At 39.9% G+C, this 25,654-nt stretch overlaps 1 protein-coding gene across 6 annotated transcripts in view; it reads right to left on the reverse strand.

The window, feature by feature from the left end:
• The window catches only part of NUP93 (nucleoporin 93), a 172,292-nt gene that overhangs the window by 102,234 nt on the left and 44,404 nt on the right, over positions 1 to 25,654 (reverse strand). Inside the window, exon 1 of one of the 6 annotated variants that reach the window (XM_058279991.2) lies at positions 2,167 to 4,394. The exons of the other annotated variants lie outside the window; for them this stretch is intronic. The gene's annotated coding sequence lies outside the window, so the exon portion shown is untranslated. Of the gene's footprint in view, positions 1 to 2,166; positions 4,395 to 25,654 lie in introns of those variants that run through there. 6 annotated transcript variants of the gene reach the window in all.

The raw sequence follows: 25,654 nt of genomic DNA on the forward strand, positions 1-25,654 counted from the left end.
GTTCCATTCCCACCACTTAGAGCAGAAAAGACAGTACTCTCTCAGGCCCTCAGGGCAACTGCAGAAACATTCAGCCCACACGAGTTAGAATGTTGGGCTGTCCAGAGGATCCATACCCACCCCTGGCAGGGAGGGGGGACTGTTGCTACATCAGTATACCTGGGCAACTGTAGTCATTTTGAACCCGCATGGCAGATTGCTGCCCATACCTACAGATGCATCCTCACCCCAGGCAAGGGAAGAAGGGGAATGAAGCTTCATCAGTCTCTCTCGGCAACTACAGATAGTCTTGGCCTGCATGACTTGTATTATTATACATGGCAGTGGCTCTGTCCCTTTCCCTGACAAAGGAGAAAGGTGGGAGAAGCTTCATCGGTCCCTGGGGCAACACAGGCAGCTTCAGCCTCCACACCTTACAGCACCAACTAAATCCTCAGCTCTTACTACACAACCAGGAAGGGAGAAAGGACAAGAAAGCCCTAAAGAGAGAAACTGCACCCAGAATAAATACATCTAGTAAGCCAGATGCCAAGACACCAAGAAAAAATTACAATCCATATCAAGAAACAGGAAGATATGGTCCAGTTAATTGTACAAGATAAGCCTCCTGATGATATAAAGGAGTTGAGACAACTAAAAGAGATGTTTGAACAAATCTTAAATTCACTGAGCAGGCTAAAGAGATTAAGGCTATTAAGACATTGGATGAGCACAAAGAAGAATTTGAAAGCATACACAGAAAAATAGCAGATCATATGGGAATGAGAGTGCAATAAATGAAATAAAAAATACACTGGGGTCAGTGTATTTCTGTAGATTTGAGGAGGCAGAAGAAAGAATCACTGGGCTTGAAGACATGGCCTCTGAAAGCAAACATACAAAACAACGGATGGAAAAAACTGAACAAGATCTCAGAGAACTAAACGACAGCAAGAGATGTGCAAACATACGTGTCATGGGTGTCCCAGAAGGAGAAGGGAAAAGGGGCAGAAGGAATATCTGAAGAAATAATGGTAGAAAATTTCCCAGGCCTACTGAAGGATGGAGATATCTGTGTTCAAGAAGCACAACCTTCTCACATTCAAATAAATCCAAATTGACCAACTCTGAGACACATACTAAGCAGAATGTCAAATGCCAGAGACAAAGAGAGAATTCTGAGAGCAGCAAGAGAAAAGCAATGCATAACATAGAAGGGATACCCCACCAAGGGACTCAATGCCCTAATGATGTGGCACAATTAAAGCCCTAATCTATAACTCAATCACGCCCAGGTACAGACCAGATTACAAACATAATCCAATATCTATTTTTGGAATTCATAACCATATCAAACTGCTACACTCCACCCTGAGTTCCAAAAATACATTATAATATTTGAAAAAACTTTAAATCTATAACAATGCAAGTAATAAATCATATCACAATCAATTTAAAGAAATACAGTTTATCTTGGGGCAAAGTCCTCCCTGCTATAGACCTCTGAAACTTACAAAACAATTTATCTGTTTCCAATACACCAATGGACAGAGAAAGGATAAACATTTTCATTATAATAAGGAGAAACTGAGAAACAAACATGAGTCATGGATTCTCTACATTTCAGTAAACCTGCAGGGCATCCTCCATTCAATTTCAGTCTGAGAGTCATTCTTAAGATAATGGTTTCTTCTCCTTGGGGCCATATGGGGACCCACTCTTTCCACCAGTTTGCCCAACGACCATTTTCTTGGTTCCACCCTCATCAAGCATCTGGGTGTCGACCAAGCTCCAGACTTCTCCCTCCAAGAGTGTTGGGGTGATTGCCACGCTTCACCCAATCTTTCAGTTAGAGTCTTAACCCTCCTCATTCAGCGACATGAAGACAACATTCCCCCTTAAACTTTGGCATACAGGCTCAACCCTGTCAGAGCACGGAGTTGACTGCCCAGCCTTCCCTAACCTTTGGCATAAAGGCTCAACCTTCTCAGAGCAACAAGTTGACCACCTAGCCTTCCCTAACTTTTGGGGGACAGGTCCACCCCTCTCAGACATGTGGGGTGCTGACCTTAACCACCCTAATCTTTGGGGAATGTGTTCGACCACCTTTGTACCCCAGGGTAGCAAAACTCTTTCAGAACATCTGACAGGAACATCCACCCTCTTCAACTGCTGGGGCAAACTCACCCTCTCTATACACATGGGTGGGGTGTCTCTCTTGGTCCAAGGTGATGTCTTAATTCCAGATCGCAGCTTCCATGGTTTTCCTCTTAAAGCTGTTTCTCCTTCAATATCTCCTTTCCATTTCCATTTTAGTCCAAGCTGACAGTGGTTTGTTCATACAGTTCTCTCAAAAACTTCATTGGTTTAGCATGCAAGCAGCAGGGATCCAAGCCATCAGACAGTAAGACTTTCCACAAGTGTTTCTGAGATAGCTGCATCTTCAATCCTGATTTACAAGTTTCAAGTTTAGTTAAGTCCTCCAATGGGGCACTTTCATCTGGGAGCTTGATTTCCAGAGGCTTGGAATTTCCAGAATTAATTTCTGTTTTCTTTATACCCGACAGTTCAGTCCTCAGCATATCTCTCTCATCTAGCATTTTGCTATAAGCTGCAAGCAGAAGCCAAGCCACATTCTCCGGGTTTACTTTGGAAATTTCTTCAGCTACATGCCCAGGCTTGCCATTTTCAAATTCTGCCTTCCATGAAACACCAGGAGTTAATCTTGCTAATTTCTCTGTAACTTTCAAACACAGATCACCTTTCCTCCAGTTTCCAATAACAGTTTCTTCATTTACCTCTAAAGCATAAAAAAAAAAATCTCTTTAGCATCCATTTCGCTATTCACAGTCTCTTCAAAGCGATCTAGGCCTTTCCATCAAGCATCTCACAATTCCTCCCAAAAATACCCCTTTCCCATTTATAAAACCACTCCAGCATTCGGTAATTGCAAAAGCATTACCCCACTCCTGGTACCAAACTCTATATTAGTCAGCCAAAGGGGTGCTGATGCAAAATACCAGAAATTGGTTGGTTTTAATAAAGGGTATTTTTTGGGGTAGGAGCTTACAGATATCAGGCCATAAAGCATAAGTTACTTCCCTCACCAAAGTCTATTTTCACATATTGGGGCAAGATGGCTGCGAGGGTTCAGACTTCCTGGGTTCCTCCATTCCATGGTCTTGTTTCTCTGTGGGTTCAAGGTTCCTTTCTTCCCAGGGCTTGCTTCTTCCTGGGCTCAGCGTTCCTCTCTTGCTGGGGCTTGCTTCTCTTTCTTCTGTGAGCTTACTTCCTGGGGCTCCAGCTTAAGGCTTTAGCATCAGATTCCAACATCAAAACTCCAATATCAAAAATCTTCATCTCTGTCCTTTGCCACGCCTTTTATCTGTGAGTCCCCACCCCTTGCAGACCAGATTATAAATATAATCCAGTATCTATTTTTGGAATTCATAACCATATCAAAGTGCTACACCCAATAAGATTAAGAACCAATGTCTCATCAGCAACCATGGTGGCAAGAAGGCAGTGGAATGATATATTTAAAATACTGCAAGAGAAAAAATTCCAGCCAAGAATCTTACATCTGGTAAGACAGTCTTTCTAAAACGAGGGCAAGTTTAGAATATTCACAGAAATGGGGAGAGTCTATAACAAAGAGACCAGATTTGCAGGAAATACTAAAGGGTGTGCTACAGTCTGAAAAGGAAAAACAGGAGAGAGAAGCTTGGAAGAGAGTCTAGAAATGAAGATTATATCAATAAAAGTAACTAAGAGTTTCAAAAGAATGGTGAAAATAAAATGACAGGGAGGCAGATGTGGCTAAAGTGACTGAGCTCCTGCCTACCACATGGGAGTGCCAGGTTCAGTTCCTGGGGCCTCCTGGAGAAGGCAAGCTGATGCAACAAGATGACATGATAAAGAGACACAAAGAGGAAAGACAATGAGACATACAACAAAGCTGTTGAGCTGAAGTGGCTCAAGTGACTGAGCACCTATCTCCCACACCCAGGTTCGGTTCCCAGAGCCTCCTAAAGAGAAGATGTGCAGACAGCGAGTGTAAACAATGGGGGGGGGGGGGTGTAGGGGGAGGATAAATAAACAAAATAAATCTTTAAAAAAATATATGACAGATAAAATCCAAAGGTCAAAATGGGTGAAATAAGAACTGCCTTTACAGTAATAACATGGAATGTTAATGGATTAAGCTCCCCAGTCAAAAGACACAGGTTGGTGGAATGGATAAGAAAACGTGAGCCATCTATATCCTTTCTACAAAAGATTCACATTAGACCCAAGGTACAAACAGATTGAAAGTGAAAGGCTAGAGAGTCCACACATGCAGTAACAAACAAACAAAAAGCCGGAATAGCTATACTTACATCAGATGAAACAGACTTTAAAAGACACTAGTAATGTGCAATCTGAGGAGGAAGTCAGAGAAAAAAATTCCATTTACAATAGCGACTAAAAGAATCAAATATTTAGGAATAAACTTAACCAAGGATGTAAAACACTTGTATTCAGAAAACTACAAGGCATTATTAAAAGAAATCAAAAAAGCCCTAAATAATTGAAGAATATGCCATGCTCATGGATTGGAAGACTAAATATCATTAATATGTCAATTCTACCCAAATTGATATACAGATTCAATCCAATCCTGATAAAAATTCCACCAGCATTTTTTAAACAATTGGAAAACATCATTATCAAATCTATTTGGAAGGGTAAGGGGTCCCAAATAGCCAGAAACTTAAAAAAGGAAAAGCAAAGTTGGAGGACTCTAAATCATATTACCTAGCTACAGTGTAAACATGGTACTGGCATAAAGACAGACACATAGACCAATGAAACCAACCTGATAGTTCAGAAACAGACCCTTACATCTATGTCAAGTGATTTTTTTTTAAAGCCAGTAAAATGAATTTACTGGAAAATGGGGGGAAAGAACAGAGTTTGAGAAGGACAGAAATATTCACTGAGATTTGGTGCAGGCTCCTCTAAGCAGAGAAAGCAAGCTATGCCTTGTGTGATTAACTTTTAAACTACTAATTATTCCTCCCCCTTGCTAATGCTAAGAGGAGGGGCCCCAGCTGTTACTGGCTACCCCACCAATGGTGAGGGCCAATGGTAAGGACTGTTTGGAATATCTGGAGCCAAGGGCAAGTCCCAAAAAGAGTTAACTGGAATCTCAAGGTCAGGGTCAAAGTCGGTCCCATTGTTAGTTATGTTGTCTGCCAGCCATGTCATCTGCCAAGCCAGTCACCTTCCCCCTTTCACTATACTAACCTGCCTCAACTCCCCCATCAGATAGTTTACGCCCTTATTTTTAAGGGGGTTCTGAGGGGCAATGGTCATTCTTCTGTGGTTGCTTCATGTTGGTCAGGGCAGTAGTCCCTGTCTAACAGGGCGTAAACCTCTCTGGCTGTTCTATTGAGGTTGAGGGAAGACGAGTCCAGCACCCTGGTTGGAACTGGATGAATCCCCACATAATTAAAAAGGCGTTGATTCTTTAAGAAATAAACTTAATTAGAATGTTGAAGATACAGGGTCCCACTAAAGGATAGAAAATGGTGGTAAGGAGGCCCAAAAAGGACAAGCGCCTTCAGAGGCCGCATCCTCCTTGAATTTTTTTATGCTATTGGTTAACTGTAGGGAGAGACTGTAGCAGACCTGCTGGGTTTAGGTATAAACTGCCAATCCCAGTCCCACAGCAGTGGTTACGCTTCGCACATCTAGGAGAGGTGGAGAGGCACTGCTCTAGACATAACTCACAACAACAGTATCGGCAATAGTAAGATAGGCACATGGCAAGCAAAATAAAGATAGTACTTAAGGGAGCCATTCTTCTGTCTTACAGACATGTTCATTAACTACTTAGAAAATGAATTAAATTTACCAGTACTTTTAACATATTTGATATTCCTCTGCATATGATCTAGAATAGAAAAGATATCATCATATTCATCAGGCATTGCTTAATACTAATCAATGCACAAGTTCCTCTTTGAGCTGCAATTAATAGATCTAAGCTCCGGGTTGTAATACCATACATGTTCTCTCCATGGGAGCAGTCCATAACTCCAATTGTGTTTAAGTTCTACTTACATCACTCTAGTAATTGTTGCTCCACTGGTATGTATGCCCTTCATACAGCCACCATGCTGCAGCACTGTTAGCCCTAGAGAGAAACTAGGAAGGTAAGGTTCCAGTATTTCACTGGCCTGGTGCATAGCACCCTTTGGCACTATGAAATAGTCTGGAGGCAATGTCCATTGTACATCTGGCCATATTGAGCCATCACTGGCTGGTTCAGGAGTCTGAAACTACAACGTACTCTCCATCCATTTCAGGAGCATAACCAGAGATATAGTAAATACCTTCATTGTTTTAAGGGTCAGTGACCAACCTAGCCAATAACTCAACTGGAGAGGCACAATGCAGTACATGGAAAGCCTGGTTTGAATGTGCAAGAGAGTGTGATGATACTGAAGTCTCTCTCTCAATTTTCATACATCAAGTGATTTTTGACAAACCTGTCAAACCAATTCGGCTTGGGCAGAACAGTCTAATCAACAAATGGTGCTGGGAGAAATGGATATCCATAGCCAAAAGAAAGCAAGAGGACCCCAATCTCACATCTTATACAAAAATCAACTCAAATTGGATCAAAGACCTAAATATAAAGGGAAGCACCATAAAGCTCCTAGAGGAAAATGTAGGAAAACAGCTTCAAAAGCCAGGTGGTAGGTAGTGATTCTTGAAGGAGATAAGAGTTGGGCTGAGAAGGTCTACTAATGCTTAATCTATATAGAAGTTTTGATTAACTTTACTGTAAAAGTGTGGAAACGTATGGAGTTGATGGTAACACATTATAGTGAGTAGCAGCTAGTTTGTAAATGGGAATGTGGCTGGAAAGGGTAGTCTAGGGATATAAATGCCAACTGAATAACACAGTGAACCCAGAGGTGGATGAGAATTGTGGTTGATGGTACAGAAGCAAGAACGTCCTTCTGAGAGCTAAAGCAGATGTTTGTCACTATTGCAGAGTGGTGGGAATGTGGAGAAGCATGGGAAAAATATAACTGGTGCGGCAATGGACTGGGTTAACAGCAATATTGTAATATTCACGCATCTATCCCAAAGATATACTGTATTGATAATGGAGGAGTATTGAAAAAGTGTGTCAAATGTATACTATGGACCATGGTTAATTGTCTGATGATATTATCTCATAATCTGTAACAAATGTTCAACCATGGTGTGTGTTAATGAAAAGTGTTGCATGGGAATTCTACACATGTGCATGACTGTTCTGTAAGTTCACAACTTCTGTAAAAAAATATATTTAAAAAAAATAATAGGGTGGGTGAGGGGAAAAATATACCAAATATAAGATATAGACCATAGTTAGGAGTAAGATTTTAATGATATTCTTTAATAATTTATAGCAAAAGTCTCACAACAATGCAAGGTGGTCGTGGGTTGATATTTGGGACCCGTTTGATGTTAGGCATGTTTGTTTTTTAAGTTCACAACTTTTACTATACACTTATTATTTATGTATGTCCATGTATGAATGATGTACTTCAATAACATTTTTTTAAATTAAAAAAAAAAAAACACTAGAGGGGAATGGGTATAGCTTAGAGGTTAAGTGCCTGCTTCCCATGTATGAGGTCCCAGGTTCAATCCCTGGCACCTCCCCTCTACCTCCAAAAAAGAAAATACATTAGTCATATGCCAGCAGATTTGAATTGATGGAAGACAGTATTAGTGGAATTGGAAAATCAAGCATCTGAACTTGAATAGACAGAAGAGAAAGAGAAAACAATGGTAAAAATAGAACAGGGTCTCAGGGAATTGAATGGCAATGCAAAATGCACAGACATATGCATTACTGGTGTCCCAGAAGAGAAAAGAAAGAAAAGGGACAGAAAGAATATTTGAGGAAATAATGTCCAAAAACTTTCCAGCTCTTATGAAAGACATAAATACCCATATCCAGGGAAGTACTGTGGATCAAGCACTATATGCTTTCTACAAAAGACTCATCTCGGATGTAAGGACATATATAAAGGAGTGCTGACGCAAAATGCCAGAAATCGGTTGATTTTTATAAAGGGTGTTTATTTGGGATAGGAGCTTACAGATAACAGGCCATAAAGCGTAAGTTATTTCCTTCACCAAAGTCTATTTTCATGTATTGGAGCAAGACGGCTGCTGACATCTGCCATGGTTCAGGCTTCCTGGGTTCCTCTGTTCCCAGGTCTTGCTTCTCTTTCTCCAGGCTCAGGTCTTTTGTTTTCTCCACAAGGTCAGCTGTAGACTATGAGGCTTTCTAGGCTTTGCCTCTCTCCACAAGGTCAGCTGAGGACTATCAGGCAAACAGCTCTGTCTCTCTCCCCAGACTTTCAATTGTGTTGAAGGAGCTGTTTCTATTCCTCTGTGTTCTCCTCCTGGCTCAGGTCATCTCTTCCTGGGGCTTGCTTCTCTTTCCTCTGTGTGCTTACTTCCCAGGGTTCTAGCTCAAGACTCCAGCATCAAACCCCAAATCAAAACTCCAACATCAAAATCTCCAACCCTGTCCTTTGCCATGTCTTTTATCTGTGAGTCCCCACCCACTCAGGGGCAGGGACTCAACATCCTACTGACATGGCCCAATCAAAGCCCTAATCATAATCTAATCACACCCAGGTACAGACCAGTTCACAAACATAATCCAATATCTATTTTTGGAATTCAAAACTATATCAAACTGTTACAGGACCCAATCAGATTAAAACTGAAAGGTGGGACAAAGATATTCCATGCAAATAGTAACTTAAAAAAACCTGAGTAGCAACACTAATATCAGCTAAAATAGATTTTAAATGCAAAACTCTTATGAGATGAAGAAGGTCTTATATATTGATAAAAGGAGCAATTCACCAAGAGGAAATAACTATACTAAATATTTATGTACCTAACCTGGGTGCCCCAAGACACATGAGGCACACACTGCAAAACTGAAGGAAGAAATAGATGTCTCTACAATAATAGCTGGAGACTTCAAAATACCACTCTCAATATTAAATAGAACATGTGGACAGAAGATAAATAAGGAAACAGAGAGCATGAATAATATGGTAAATGAGCTAGACCTAACTGACATTTACAGAGCATTACACCATGAAACAGCAGGATATATATTCCTCTCAAGTGCTCATGGATCCTTCTCCAGGATAGAACATATGCTAGGTCAAAAAGACAGGTTTCAATAAATTTAAAAAGACTGGAATTATAAAAAGCACTTTCTCTGGTCATAATGGAATGAAGCTGGAAATCAATAATGGATGGAAAAAGGGAAAATTCACAAACATATGGAGATTAAATAACTCACTCTTAAATAATCAGTGAGTCAAAGAAGAAACTGCAAGAGAAATTAGTAAATGTGACTAATGAAAATGGAAACACAACATATCAAAACCTGTGGGATACAGCAAAGGCAATGCTGAGAGAGAAAAGTATAGCCCTCAATTCTTACATTAAAAAAGAAGAAAGGGCTAAAATCAAAGACCTAACTGCACACTTGGAGGAACTAGAACAAGAATAGCTAACTAATCCTAAACTAAGCCAAAGGAAAGACATAATAAAGATCAGAGCAGAAATAAATGAAACTGAGAACAAAAAACAATAGAGAGAATTGACAAAAGCAAAAGTTGGTTCAACAAAATCGACAAACTCTTAGCTAGGATGACAAAGAAAAAAAGGAGAATACGCAAATAAATAATATCAGAAATGAGAGGGGAAAACATTATCATGACCCCACAGATATACGAGAGATCATAAGAGGATGCTGTGAACATTTGTACGTCAACAAATGAAACAACACAGACAGAATGAACAGATTCGCAGATACACATGAACAAACTACACCGACTTAGAAGAAATGAAAGACCTAAACAAACTAACCACAAGTAGAGATTGAAAACAGTCATCAAACAACTCTGAAAAATGAAAAGTCCAGGACCAGATGGCTTCATAGATGAAATCTACCAATCATTCAAAGAAGATCTAATACCAATCTTCCTAAAGCTCTTCCAAACCATTGAACAGGAAATAAAGCTACCAAACTCCTTCTATGAAGGCATCACTCTAATACCAAAACCAGATGAACCCCCTCCCAATGAGAAGCAGAGTGAGCATCACAATCCTAAAATCCTCAAGATTAAGGAACAAAGAAATAAAAGGGGGGAGTGCAACCATGGACTAATGTAGTATTATTATTCTAGCAATGGAAGAACCTGTAACATTGATATAAAAACAGTAGTCGCCAGAGGTTCTGAGGGGAGGGAGAGGGAAGAATAGGTGTAACATTGGGCATTTTTGGACATTGGAATTGTTCTGCATGGTACTACAATGACAGATACAAGCAGTTATACATTTTGTCAAAACCTATAAAATCGGGCAGTCAAAGTGTAAACCATAATGTAAACTACAGACCATGCTTAGTAGCTATGCTTCAATATGTGTTCATCAATTGTAACAAATGTACCACACTAAGGAAAGATGATGTTAATGGGGAAAAGTGTGGGAGGGGAAGGAGTGGGATATATGGGAATCCCCTATATTTTCAATATAACATTTATGTTATCTAATGCTCCTAAATAAAGAAAAAAAATTTTTAAGCCAGATAAATACACCACAGAAAAGAAAATTATGGACCAATTTCTCTAATAAATATAGATGTAAAAATCCTCAATAAAATACTTGCAAACAGAATCCAAAAGCACATTAAAATAATCATACACCACAATCAAGTGGGTTTATCCCAGGTATGCAAGGGTGATTCAACAAAAGAAAATCAATTAGTGCAATAAACCAGATTAAGAAATCGAAGAAGAAAAAACATATGATCCTTTCAATTGACAGAGAAAAGGCATTTGACAAAATATAGCATGTTTTCTTTATAAAAACACTCCAAAAGATAGGAATAAATGGAAGTTTTTCAGCATGGTAAAGTGCAAATATGAAAAGCATACATCTAGTTTTGTACTAAACATTGAAAGACTGAAAGCTTTTCCACTGAGATTGGAACAAGACAAGGATGCCCACTGTCACAACTGTTATTCAATATTGGGCTAGAAGTTCTAGCTAGAGCAATTAGGCAAGAAAAAGAAATAAAAGGCACCCAAATAGGAAAAGGAAGAAGTAAAACTTTAGCTATTCACTAATGATATGATCCTATATCTTGAAAGTCTTGAAAATTTATAACAAAGCTAAGTGGAAGGACATTCTGTATTCACGGTTATGAAGAAAAAATATTGTTAAGATGACAATTTGGGGAGTAGATGTAGCTCAAGTGGGCTCCTGCTTCCCATGTATGAGGTCCCGGGTTCGGTCCCTGGTACCTCCTAAAAAAAAAAAAATGAAAAAACCAACTCTCATTGGGAAGCGAATGTAGCTCAGTGGTTGAGTGCCTGCTTCCCATGTGTGAGGTCCTGGGTTCAAGCTCCAATATATCCTTTAAAAAAGCCCCAATATCTCCTTTAAAAAAAAAAAAAAGTGAATTCTACCCAAATTTATATGCAGATTCAATGCAATCCTGATAATTCCAAGAGCTCTTTTAAAGAACTGGAAAACACAATTATCAACATATTTGGAAGGGCAAAGGGCTTCAATAGCCAGAAACATCTTAAAAAGGAAGAATGAAGTTGGAGGATTTTCACTTCCTGACTTTAAATTATATTACCTAGTTACAGTGGTAAAAACAGCATGGTACTGGCATAAAGACAGACATATAGACTGATGGGATGAACCGATGATTCAAAAATAGACCTTCACATCTACAGTCAAGTGACTTTTGACAAGGCTGCTAATTAAGCCCACCCAGCTGGAGAAGAACAGTCTCCTCCTAACAAAACAAAACAAAACAAAACACTTATGTGTGTGTATGTGTGTATATATATATAATATATATATATATAAACTGCTGCATAATCCAGCATATCCTAGCATTACTAGGAATATATTCAGAAGAACTGAAAGCAAGGACACAAACTCACATTTGCACACTGAAGTTCATGTAGCATTATTCACAACTGCTAAAATACGGGAAAAAAAACAAGTGTCCATCAACCAAAGAATAAACAAAATGTGGTATATACATATAATGGAATGCTATTAAGTTGTAAGAATAAATGAAATCGGGTTGCATATGATAACACGGATGAACCTTAAGAGTATTATGTTGAGTGAAAGTCAGACATAAAGGGACACATATTGCATGGTCTCACTAATATGAACTAATACAATGAGAAAAGTCATGGAGGTAAAGTTTAGAGTACAGGTTACTAGGAGATGGAATGTGGATTGAGAATGGGAACTGATGCTTAATGTATGTAGAATTTTTGGTAAGGTTTATTGTAAAAGTGTGGAACTGAATAGATTTGATAGTAACACATGATAGTGAGTATAACTAACACTAATTTATAAATGTGATTGTGGCTGAATGGTATAGTCTGTGGATGTAAATTTCAATTGATAGGAAGCTAGAGAATAATTTAGGGAATGTATAACATAGTGATTTTGGTGGTCAATGAAGATTGTAGTTAGTAGTATAAGAATGTTCTTTTACAAAGTATTAGAAATATGGTGATACATGGGAAAATTATAACTAATGTAACTTATGGACAATAGTTAATAGTAATATTTTAATATTTTTCAGCATTGGCAAAGAAGATAGTATATCAATTCTAAAGGACAACAATTGGGGGGTATAAAGGGCTATGGGCTTCTTACTTTTGGAAAAAATCAGTGCATCTTCTTCCACTGTATTTACAGTGTTATGTAGTCCCATGCTTTGTAAAATCCATTTTAAGTGTACACTCAGTGGCTCTCATTTTCATCACAGAGTTGTGCTGTCATCACCTCAATTTTAGAATGTTCTCATTACTCCAAAAAGGGACAAGATTATTTCATACTTACATCAAAATGTATGTAATGTCTGCTTGTGGTGTTTGAAGCTGTACATACCCCAGAAAAACATGTTCTTAAATCTAATCCATTCTTGTGGGTATGGACCCATTGGAAGTAGAACATTTTGACGACGCTACTTTAATTAAGGTATGACCCACCTCATTCAGAACAGGTCTTAATCCTATTTCTTGAGTCCTTTATAAATGGAAGAGAGAGAAAGCCACAGAAGCTAGAAACTAAAAGCAATGAAACCCATAAAAAGGGAGAAACCTATAGATGCTGCCATGTGCCTTGCCATGTGGCAGCCAGTTTTTGAGAAGAATGCAATTGCCTTGATATGGACATTTTCTGGGCCTCAAAACTGTAAGCTAATAAATTTCCATTGTTCAAGCCACCATTTCATGATATTTGTTTTAAGCAGTCTAGGAAACTAAACATTGCTTATCTCTCTTTTGAGGCCATTAGAAGACAGATGATTAATACTTAGATCCATTAATTCATTAGGGATTGCAAAATGGTGGTATTTTAATTTATCAATTCATCTTTATTAGCTGGAATACTTCTATCAGAGAAACTTCCCTCATCAATTATTTGGTTACCCTGAATAATAATGAGTTGGTTCTCTAGCATCCTCCAAAGGTGGTCAATGAATTTGTTTTAGTATCACCATGAACTCATGAATGTAAACATATTTGATGTGTTTCAATCCATTACAGTTATTATCTCTATTGATACTCTATCATCTCATCTTTGGCCTCTAGTAGAAGCCTCTTCAAGTTGGTTTCTGAGTTATTTTGACATGACTCAAGTAGGCCTTGATAATTTCCTTCTACCTGTTATGACAAGATGTTTCATGCTCATCTTACATATTTCCTGCTCCAGACCTGGAATCAGCCAACTCTTCTCTGAAGAGTCCTGGTTACATTAATTTGGAAATGGTTTTGAGAGACAACTATCTGGGTACTAGAAATGCTCATTTCTACATTGTTTCTAGGTCTTTCCAACAGGAAGAACTTTTGTTTTAGTTTTCTTAAGATAAATTACATCATGAGTTCATACTGATATTTCCAATTCAAAGTCTAAAACACAGGATCTTTAGTTAACTGCAGAGATTTTTCATCTGTATCTTTTCTCTCACACCAAAAATCCTAGCTGTCAACATCATCAACATAATTGCTTATTTGCTTTATCCTACACTGTACATGCAACAGTCTCAAAATGGCAATAACAACCCTTTCACCAAAAATATATAATTACTGAAGACATAAGAAGATATGGCTTAGAACTGTTTCTCTGTATGGTTGTCACCAACTGGATGAAGATTTAGGTGTTGTAGCAGTTTGATATAGTTATGAACCCCAAAAAGAGATACTGGGTTGTTTGTAAACTGGTCTCTACCTGGGCATGATTATATTTTAATTATTGTTTTTGATTGGGCCATGTCAAGTAGGGCTTTGAGTCTCTAACCCTTGGTGGGTGGGGACTCACAGATAAAAGGCATGGCAAAGGACAGAGTTGGGAGCTTTTTGATGCTGGAGGATTTTGATGTTGGAGTTATGATTTGGAGGTTGATGCTGGAGTCTTGAGCTAGAGTCCTGGGAAGTAAGCACACAAAGTACAGGGAAGCAAGCCCCAGGAAGAGAGGACCTGAGCAAGGAGAAGAACACAGAGGAATAGAGACGGCTCCTTGGACACAGCAGAAACCGTGGGGAAAGAGACAGAGCCATTTGCCTGATAGTCTATAGTTAGCCTTGTGGAGAAAACAGAGGACGTGAGCACGGAAAGAAGCAAGACCTGGGAAGAGAGGAACCCAGGAAGCCTGAAACCTGGCAGATGTTGGCAGTCATCTTGTTCCAACACATGGAAATAAGACTTTGTCGAGGGAAGTAACTTATACTTTATGGCTTGGTATCTGTAAGCTCCTACCCCAAATAAATTCCCTTTATAAAAGCCAGTGGGCTTCTGGTATTTTGCATCAGTACTCCTTTGGCTGACTAATACATTTGTTTTATTTTTAATTTTCAGGGATTTTTTTTTTTTGGGAAATTTAACTTTGTTTTAAAATCATGTAAGATAGGGAAGAGGACTTGGTCCAATGGATAGGGCGTCCACCTACCACATGGGAGGTCCGCAGTTCAAACCCTGGGCCTCTTTGACCCATGTGGAACTGACCCATGTGCAGTGATGCACGCAAGGAGTGCTGTGCCACGCAGGGGTGTCCCCCGCGTAGGGGAGCCCCATGTGCAAGGAGTGTGCCCCATAAGGAGAGCTGCCCAGTGTGAAATAAAGTGCAGCCTGCCCAGGAATGGTGCCACACACATGGAGAAATGACACAACAAGATGACAACTAAAAGAAACACAGATTCCCAGTGCCACTGATAAGGATAGAAGGAGTCACAGAAGAACACATAGTGAATGGACACAGAGTGCAGACAACTGGGGGGGAGGGGAAGGGAGAGAAATAAATAAATCTTAGCCAAAAAAAAAAAAAACATGTAAGATATTTACAGTTCCAAAGTCAAACCTATAAAATAAGGTTCTTATTCTCTCTTCCCTGTCCCCTCCCTTTTCCTGAAGGTAAGCTTTTTTAAAAAAATAACTTTCTTTGTTGTTGTTTTTTAATTTAAATACATATACATTTGTATCATCTGCTCTTAGCAGCTTTATTAAGATATAAAGTATACAACTCAATGGTTTTGGTATATTCAGACTTGAGCAATCATCCCCAGAATCAATTTTAGAATATTTTCCTCATTCCAAAAATAAGCTGCTCCCCATATCCCTTCATCCACCCACCTCCAGCCCTTGGCAACCACTAAGCTACTTTCTGACAATACAGATCTGCCTATCCTGGATATTTTGTATAAAAGGAATCACATAATATGAGTCTTTTATGACTGGCTTCTTTCACTTAGCATAATGTTTTCAAGGTTTATCCCTGGTATAGCATGTATCAGTACTTCACTCTTTTATTGCTGAATAGTAGTCCATTATATGGATATACCATATTTAATTTAGCCATACATGACTTGATAGACATTTAGGCTGTTTCCACTTTGGGGTTATTATAAAGAATGGAACATTCATGTATAAGTTTTTGTGTAGACATGTTCTCACTTCTCTTGGTTATATATACCTAAAAGAGGAACTGCTGGGTCATATGGTAACTCTGTTTAAACTTTTGAGGAACTGCTGGACTGTTTTCCAAAGCAGTTGTATCTCTCTACAGTCCCACCAACAGTGTATGAGGGTTCCAATTTCTCCATATCCTCACCAACACTTGTTATTATATGTCTTTTTTATTACAGTCTTTCTGGTGGGTATGAAGTGTTTTTTGTTTTTGTTGTTGTTTTAGGAAGTACTGGGGATTGAACCTGGAACCTCATGCACGTAGCGTGCTCAACTACTGGGCTGCAACTGCTCTACTTCAATGTGGTTTTGATATCCATTTCCCTGGTGGCTAATGATGTTGAGCATCTTTCCATTTGGGTACTGGCCACTCTTCTTTGGGAAAATGTCTATCCAGATCCTTTACTCACTTTTAAATTGGGTTATTAGTCTTTTTATTATTAAATTGTAAGAGTTATTTAAATAATCTAAATACAAATCCCTACAAGACATGTCATTTGCAAATATTTTTTTCCCATTTTGTGGGTTGTCTTTTCACTTTCTTGACAGTGTTCTTTGGAGCACAAGTTTCTAATTCTGATGAAATCTAATTTATCTATTTTCCTTTTGTCATGCGTGCTTTTGGAATCATATCTAAGAAAGCTCTGCCTAACCCAAGGTGAGGAAGATTTATACCTATGTTTTTCTCTAAGAGTTTTCTAGTTTTTACCTCTTAGCCTGTGGTTCATTTGGAGTTAATATTTATGTATGGTGTGAGGTAGGGGTCCAACTTCATTCTTTGGCATGTGGATACTCAGTTGTCCCAGCACCACTTTTTTTAAAAAACATTCATTTAATGTGTTGTTGTTGTTTTTTATAAAGATTTATTTATTTTTATTTATTTCTCTACTCCCCCCTCAGTTGTCTGGTCTCTGTGTTCATTTGCTGTATGTTCTTCTATGACCGCTTCTATCCTTATCAGCAGCACCAGGAATCTGTGTTTCTTTTTGTTGCGTCATCTTGCTGCGTCAGCTTTCCGTGTGTGCACTGCCATTCTTGGACAGGCTGCACTTTCTTTCGTGCTGGGCGGCTCTCCTTATGGGGTGCACTCCTTGTGTGTGTGGCTCCCCAATGTGGGGGATACCCCTGCGTGGCAGGGTACTTCTTGCACACATCAGCACTGTGCATGGGCCAGCTCCACATGGGTCAAAGAGGCCCAGGGTTTGAACCACGGACCTCCCATATGGTAGGCGGATGCCCAATCCATTGGGCCAAGTCCGCTTACCCAGCACCATTTTATGAAAAGACCATTCTTTCTCCATTAAATGATCTTGATATTCATCAAAAATCATTTGATCACAGAGACGCAGACTCTCAATTCTATTCCATTCATCTGTATGTCTATCCCTATGCCAGTACCACTATGTCTTGATTACTGTAGGTTTGTGGTAAATTTTGAAAATAGTAGTATGTCTTCCAACTTTCTTTTGCTGTTTTGAGATTGTTTTGCCTATCACAGGTCCCTTGCATTTCCATATAGGTTTTTGGATCAGCTTGTCAAAAAAAAAAAAAAAAAAAAGCCAACTGAGGTTTTTGCACGGAACCTGTAGATCAATTTGGGGAGTACTGCAGTCTTAATAATATTTAGGCTTTTGATCTATGAACATGGGATTTGATGCCTTTCACCTGTTTTCTTAAATAAATAAGAGTACCCTATACTTTTTTCTGTCTTGCATTTTTTACTTAACATTATGACCTGGGATCGTTCCATAGTAGTACATATTTTCATCCCTTTGTACAACTTCAAAGCACCCCATTGTGGGTATGGACCACATTTATTCAACCAGTTCCTTACTGATGGACATGTGAGTTGTTTCCATTTTTGCTAATACAAATAATGCCACAGTGAATATCCTTATGCACACATCTTTTTTTATTTTTGCCAGTGTATCTCTGGGATACATCCCTGGAACTCAAGTTGCTGGGTCAAGGATAAATTTCACTAGAGGGGAGCAAATGAAGCTCAGTGGCTGAGCGCATGCTTCCCATGTACAAGGTCCTGGGTTCAATCTCCAGTGCCTCCTAAAATAAAAAGAAATAAACAAATAAATTTTACTAGATATTGCCGAATTCTGCTCCACAGGCACTGTTACGTGTGAGCATGCACTCAATGTTTGGGTAGTTTAATGTGTATCAGGGTTGAGAACATCAGAATTTAAAAATCAACTATTAGAATTATTAGAAAGGAAGGGTCATCTGGGGGGGTGGTACCTGCTGGAACTGTGCAACACAAGGCTAGTGCAGCACATATGCAGAAGCCCTAATGGGGGCGAGGAAGGAGGACTGATGAAAGAAGCAGGGAAGTGAGGGTAGGGATGGTTTACAAATAAAGGCTGTACCAGAAACTCTCAGCTTCTAAGGTGAAAAAATCCAAAGGTCCCTTGCCCCTTACTTGCCCCAATTCCCATAAACTACACAGCCTCCCTGAACAGAAAGTCACAGAGGCTGAAGTCAAACAATGCAGTTCCAGGAGAGTGGGAGGACAAAAGCTGCTCCTGGTAAACATGGGGGAGACCTGGGTTCAAATCCCACGTGTTACTTACTGACTAAAAATCTTGGATACATCATTTTTCCAAGTTTCAGTGTTCTCCTCTGGTAAACGTGGAGAAAAATCCCTGCCTCCCCCACCTCTTGGGCTTGCTAGGCCAGTCTGCAGAACACCTGTGAAAATCCTTTGAGAATTGAACCGTGCCATAGGAATGTGGGAAATTCTTACTGACCAAGGATGGATTTGATTCTGGGTTGATCATTTGCTATCTGAGTTTCCTCAATTATAAAAAAAGTGATAAGTTATTTTTTCACAGGGTTATTTTAAGAAGAAAGTATAAAGAGCACGTCAAGGACTTGGCACAGTGCCTGACAAAATAAGTGCTTAGTAGTAAAATTATAATCTGCTATATAACTTTGAGCAAATAAATGTTTTTATATGATTTGCGTGAACATGGGAAAGTGTAAAAGTTCTCAAATGAAAACACTGGTTACCTTGGAGAAAAAGTTAGGGAGAAAGAGTGACTGCTGGCTTTTTCTTTATACACCTCTAGGTTATTCGGTTTCTGAGTTTGAATGGAAAAATCCAATGAGGCATTTCTGATGGGAAGACAGGGGGGTCGCAATCGATGATGGGCACCCAGGTAGGGCTCCACAGCTACTGATAATATTCTATGTCTTAACTGTGCAATGTGCACATGGGCATTCATTCATTTTATTATTATGTACACCAGGAGTCGGCAAAGTTTGTACAAAGCCAGACAGTAAGTATTTCAGGCTTTGCAAGCCTCTGTTACGACTACTCAACTCTGTTATTGTATTATGAAAGCAGCCAGAGACAATACATAAATAAGTGTGACTGTGTGCAATAAAACTTTTAACAGACAGGAGGCTGAGTTTGGCCCATGGGCCATAGTTCACACATGCTATGTAGATTCTTCATGTATGAAAAAAATTAGCAATCTGAAATATCAAATACACACATGCAAAAAAGCTATCAAGGACAACCAGCAAGATGGCACTGGAGTAAGGAGCTCCTGTAGTCAGTTAGTAAACACCCAGACCTATCTGGAGGTAGCTGAAGCACCTGCTTGGGGACTCCAGGAGACCAGAAGAGCATCCTGCCACATCCTTGAAGGAATGGAAGGAGGAGACTGCCCAACTGCAGAGAAGATTTGTAAGTAGAGCACTCCACGCCACAGAGGCCAGTGCCCATTCTCCACTGGAGGCACAAGCTGCCTTGGGAGCTGTTCCATGGCTAGAATTGAAAGTTCCACTTCCACAAAATGAGGGAGGAAGAGACAGTTAGGCACCAAATTCAGCTACCGATGAGTAAATTCAGCGGGTTAAAGTATAATCCTGAGAACAGCTAAAGTTTGAGCCTGTCCAAGTCAGAAAGAGGCCAGGAGCTGCCATCTTAACTCTGCACCTGGAACAAGGGGAAGTGGGGCGGACTGAAAATCCTAGTGCTGGTACGGACCTGCTTCTTTCCATCCAGATCAGATTGCCGGTCTAGCCTAAGTCCCAGCCCCACCTCTGGGAGGGAGGAAGCTGGGGAGACCTGCACTAGCCTATCCAGGAAATTACCAGCCAAGCTTCAAAGGCGGAGACTTCCTACACTGGCAGTGCAAGCTGCCCCAGGAGCTATTCTGTGGCTGGAATCGGAAGCTCTGTTTCCAAAAAACAGGGGAGAAAGAGACAGTTGGCCACTGATTTCGGCCACTGATTAGCAGACTCTACTGGCTAAGGTATAACCCTAGGAACAGCTGGGGTGTGAACCTGTCCAAGTTGGAAAGAGGCCAATAGCCGCCATTTTGACTTCACCCCCAGCCTGAGGGGAAGCCAGAATCAAAAGTCACAGCAACAGTAGGAACCAGTTTCTTCCACTCAGATCAGCCTGCAGCCCTAGCCTAGGCTTTAGCCCCATCTCTGGCAGCGAGGAGGCTGGCAGGCCCTGTACCAGCCTATCCAGCTAACTGCAGATACCTTTGGCTGGTACAGACTGAATAATCGGAAGTATACTGGGGCAAATGCGGTCATCTTGGACCCACACTGCACGGATTGCTGCCCATACCTGCAACTCCATCCCCGCCCCAGGCAGTGGAGAAAGGGGTGTAAAGCTTCATCAGTCTCTTTGGGCAACTACAGTCTAGGTCTGCACAACTTGGATTATTCTACACAGCTGTGACTCTGTCCTACCCCTGGCAAAGGATAAAGTTGGGAGAAGCTTCATCAGTCCCTGGGGCAATGAGGGCAGCTTGAGCCTCCACAGCTTACAGCACCAACTATATGCTTGGTTCCTACTGCACAACCAGGAAGGGAGAAAGGGGAGGAAGCCCTAAACTAAAGAGAAAAACTGCACCCAGAATAAATACTCTAGTAAACCAGATGCCAAGACACCAACAGAAAATTACAATCCACACCAAGAAACAGGAAGCTATGGCCCAGTTAAAGGAACAAGACAAGCCTCCAGATGACATAAATGAGTTGAGAAAAGCAATCACAGATGTTCAAACAAATCTCCTTGAGAACAAATCTCAATGAGAAGGCTAAAGAGATTAAGGATATTAAAGAACACACTGGATAAGCACAAAGAAGAATTTGAAAGCACACATAGAAAAATAACAGATCTTATGGAAATGAAAGGCACAATAAATGAAATTTTTAAAAAAACAAAACATTGGAGGAAGTGGATTTGGCTCAATGGATAGAGCATCTACCTACCACATGGGAGGTCCAGGGTTCAAACCCAGGGCCTCCTGACCTGTGTGATAAGTCATACAAGTATGCAGTACTGATGCATACAACAAGTGCTGTGCCATGCAGGGGTGGCCCTGCGTAGGAAAGCCCATCACACAAGGAGTACTCCCCATAAGGAGAGCTGCCCAGTATGAAAAAAGCACAGCCTGCCCAGGAGTGGCGCCGCACACACGGAGAGCTGACACAGCAAGATGATACAACAAAAAGAGACACAGATTCCCAGTGCTGCTGACAAGAATACAAGTGGACACAGAAGAACACACAGTGAATGGACACAGAGAGCAGACAACTGGGGGGGAGGGGGCAGGGAAAAGAAGAGAAATAAAAAATAAATCTTTAAAAAAAAAAACAAACATTGGGGAAAGCAGCTGTGGCTCAATCAGTTGGGCTCCCGTCTACCATATGGGAGGCCCTGGGTTTGTGTCCTGGGGCCTCCTTGTGCAGGCGGGCTTGCACGCACGCTGCGGAATGCCGCCCAGCCTACAAGTACCATGGAGAGCCGACTCAGCAAAGTGACGCAACAATAAAAAAGGGAGACAAGCAAAAACACAGACAACCACGCAGCAAATGGACACAGAGCGCAGACAGCAAGCAAGCCGCAAGAGGGGAGGGGAAATAAAAATAAACAAATACAGACACAGAAGAATGCACAGCAAACAGACACAGAGAGCAGACAGCACGCAAAAAGCCACAAAGGGGGGAAGGATAAAAACAAAAACAAAAGACACTGGAATCATATAATACCAGATTTGAAGAGGCAGAAGAAAGAATTGGTGACCTTGAAGAAATGGCCTCTGAAAGTGAACATACAAAAGAAAAGATGAAGAAAAGAATGGAAAAAAATTGAACAAGGTCTCAGAGAACTTAAAGACAGCAAAAGACATGCAAACATATGTGTCATGGGTGTCCCAGAAGGAGAAGGGAAAAGGGGCAGAAGGAATATTTGAAGAAATAATGGTAGAAAATTTCCCAACCCTATTGAAGGTCCTAGATATCCATGCCCAAGAAACACAACGTACTCCCATCCAAAAAAATCCTAAAAGACCAACTCTGAGACACATACTATTCAGAATGTCAAATGCCAAAGACAAAGAGAGAATCCTGAGAAAAGCAATGCATAATGTATAAGGGAGACCCAATAAGATTAAATGCTGATTTCTCACCAGAAACCATGGAGGCAAGAGGACAGTGGTCTGATATATTTAAGATACTACAAGAGATAAACTTATATCCAGCAAGACTGTCTTTCAAAAATGAGAGCAAGATTAGAATATTCACAGATAAACAGAAACTGAGAGAATTTCTAAGCAAGAGACCAGATTTTCAAGAAATACTAAAGGGGTGCTAGAGCCTGAAAATAAAACACAGCAGAGAGGCCTGGAAGAGAGTCTAGAAATGAAGAGTATATCAATAAAAGTAACCAAAAGTGTCAAAAGAGTGGAGAAAATATGACAGATAAAACTCAAATAGGAATAAACTTAACCAACGATGTAAAGCACTTGTACTCAGAACACTGCAATGAAATGTTAAAAGAAATCAAAAAAGCCCTAAACAACTGGAAGAACATTTCATGCTCATGGACTGGAAGACTAAATATCCTAAAGACATCAATTCTACTCAAATTGATATACAGATTCAATGCAATCCCAATAAAAATTCCACCAGCATTTTTTAAAAATTGAAAACATGATTATCAAATTTATTTGAAAGGATAAGGGGTCCTGAATAGCCAGAAACATCTTAAAAAGGGTAAGTGAACTCTCATCTCCAGACTTTAAATTATATTACCTAGCTATACTGGAAAAACCACATGGTACTTGCATTAAGACAGACACATAGACCAATGGAACTAAATTTATGGTTCAGAATCAGACCTCACATGCACGGTTAAGTGATTTTTGACTAGCCTGTCAAACCCCAAAAGCTCAGGCAGAACAGTTCATTCCACAAATGGAGCTGAAAGAACTGGATATCCATAGCCAAAAGAAGGAAAGAGGACCTCTATCTCATACCTAATTCAAAAATTAACTCAAAATGGATCAAAAAACCTAAATATAAAAGCAAGAACCATGAAGCTTCTAGAAGAAATTGTAGGAAAATATCTTCAAGTCCTGGTGGTAGGTGGTAGATTCTTAGAGGAGATAAGAGGAGGACTGAGATGGACTACTGATGTTTAATGTATGTAGAAGTTTTAATTAGCTTTAAGGTAAAAGTGTGGAAATGTACAGAGTGGATGGTAACAAACAGTGAGTAACAACAATAAATGAGCGTGGCTGAAAATGGTAGTCTAGGGATGTAAATGCCAATTGACAGAATGCTAGAGAATAATCTAGGAACTGAATAGCACAGTAAACCAAGAGGTGAATGAAAACTGTGGCTGATGGTACAGATGCAAGTGCCCTTTGTGAGCTAGAGCAAATGTACATCACTATAGCAGGGTTGTGGGAATGTGGAGGAGCATGGGGAAAATACAATTGGAGTGACCTATGGAGTGTGGTTAACAGTAATAATGTAGGGAAACGGACTTTGGCCCAGTGGTTAGGGCATCCGTCTACCACATGGGAGGTCCGTGGTTCAAGCCCCGGGCCTCCTTGACCCGTGTGGAGCTAGCCCATGCGCAGTGCTGATGCGCGCAAGGAGTGCCGTGCCACATAGGGGTGTCCCCCGCGTAGGGGAGCCCCACGTGCAAGGAGTGCACCCACAAGGAGAGCCGCCCAGTGCGAAGGAGGGAGCAGCCTGCCGAGGAATGGCGCTGCCCACACTTCCCGTGCCGCTGACGACAACAGAAGCGGACAAAGAAACAAGACGCAGCAAATAGACACAGAAAACAGACAACCGGGGGAGGGGAGGGGAATTAAATAAATAAAAATAAATCTTTAAAAAAAAAAAAAAACAACAACAGTAATAATGTAATATGCTTGCATCTACGCCAAAGATGTATTGCGTTGATAATGCAGCAGTATGGAGAATGTGTGCCAAATGTACACTATGGATGTGGGAACAATCAGATGATATTATTTTATCTGTAACAAATGTTCCATGACAGTGTGGTGTGCTGATAGATGGATGTTGGTCAGGAATTCTGCACTTGTGCATGACTGTTTTATAAGTTTACACCTTCTGTCATAAAAAAATATATATTTAAAAAATAATAATAGGGTGGGTTGGGGGAAAAATACACCAAATATAAGATAAGGATTATAATTAGTAGTAAGATTTTGACAATATTCTTTCATAATCTGTAACAAATGTTCACAACAATGCAAGGTGTTGGTGGAGGGTTGATGTATAGGACCTCTGTATAATGTTATGCATGTTGGCTTTGTAAGACCACATCTTTTACTATACACTTATTGTTTATATGTTCATATACAAATGATATAAAGACAATATTAATAATAGGATGGGTTGGGGGAAAATACTTTGGTTAGTAGTAATATTTTGACAATGCTCTTTAACCATTAGTTTAAAATGTTTAACAACAATGCAAGGTATTGGTGGTAGGATGAGTAATGAGAGTCCTGTATGATGCTATGTATGTTTGTTTTATAAGTTCACAACTATTACTATACACTTATTGTTTATGTATGTTTATGTGTGAGTGATAAAATTCAAAAAAAATTTTTTTTTAATTTTTTAAAGCTATCAAATCTATTCCCTATAAAGAAAAATCCAACAAGGTATATTTAAGCAAATAGATGACCCAAGCATAAAATAATTCAATCTTAAATCTACAACCAAATCTTAACTAAAATCTCAAAGAATTTTATTTCAAAACTTATTTCACATAAAAAAATTTTTCCTACTCAGTTTTCTCTTCCACCCTCATCTTGTACTAAATATTCACATCACACTTCATGTCTCTGCCTATCAAGAAGATGGAAAAATACAGGCATCAGCCCTTTGGTTTCTTTTTAAGCCCTTGCCCCACCCTTTACCCATTCTCTCAATAATGAATTTAAGGTAGAAAGAGATGAGGAAGAATGGAAATTTACAAGAAAGAGAGCATGACTGATAATTGTTACCAAGAAAACATTTTCCCTTCTTGCTCTTAATAGGCTGTAAAGCTGATGCAATTAAATTATAACTATAGCAACTCAGCTGGCATCATAGTCTGTTCACTCCAGCAGCATCCCTGTACAGCACCTGCATGCTCCAGACTAAGTGTAACTGCAGGCAGCCAGGAGCAGTGGCTGAGGAGCCTGCAGGAGGGGCAAGTTAGCAGAAATGTCTAAAAGTTGCCTGGGGGTGTTGGGAAACAGGGTGCAGGCACAGTTCGTTGCACATAGCTGCAAGGCTG

Source organism: Dasypus novemcinctus, chromosome 18, assembly GCF_030445035.2.
Source record: "Dasypus novemcinctus isolate mDasNov1 chromosome 18, mDasNov1.1.hap2, whole genome shotgun sequence".
NCBI lineage: Eukaryota > Metazoa > Chordata > Mammalia > Cingulata > Dasypodidae > Dasypus > Dasypus novemcinctus.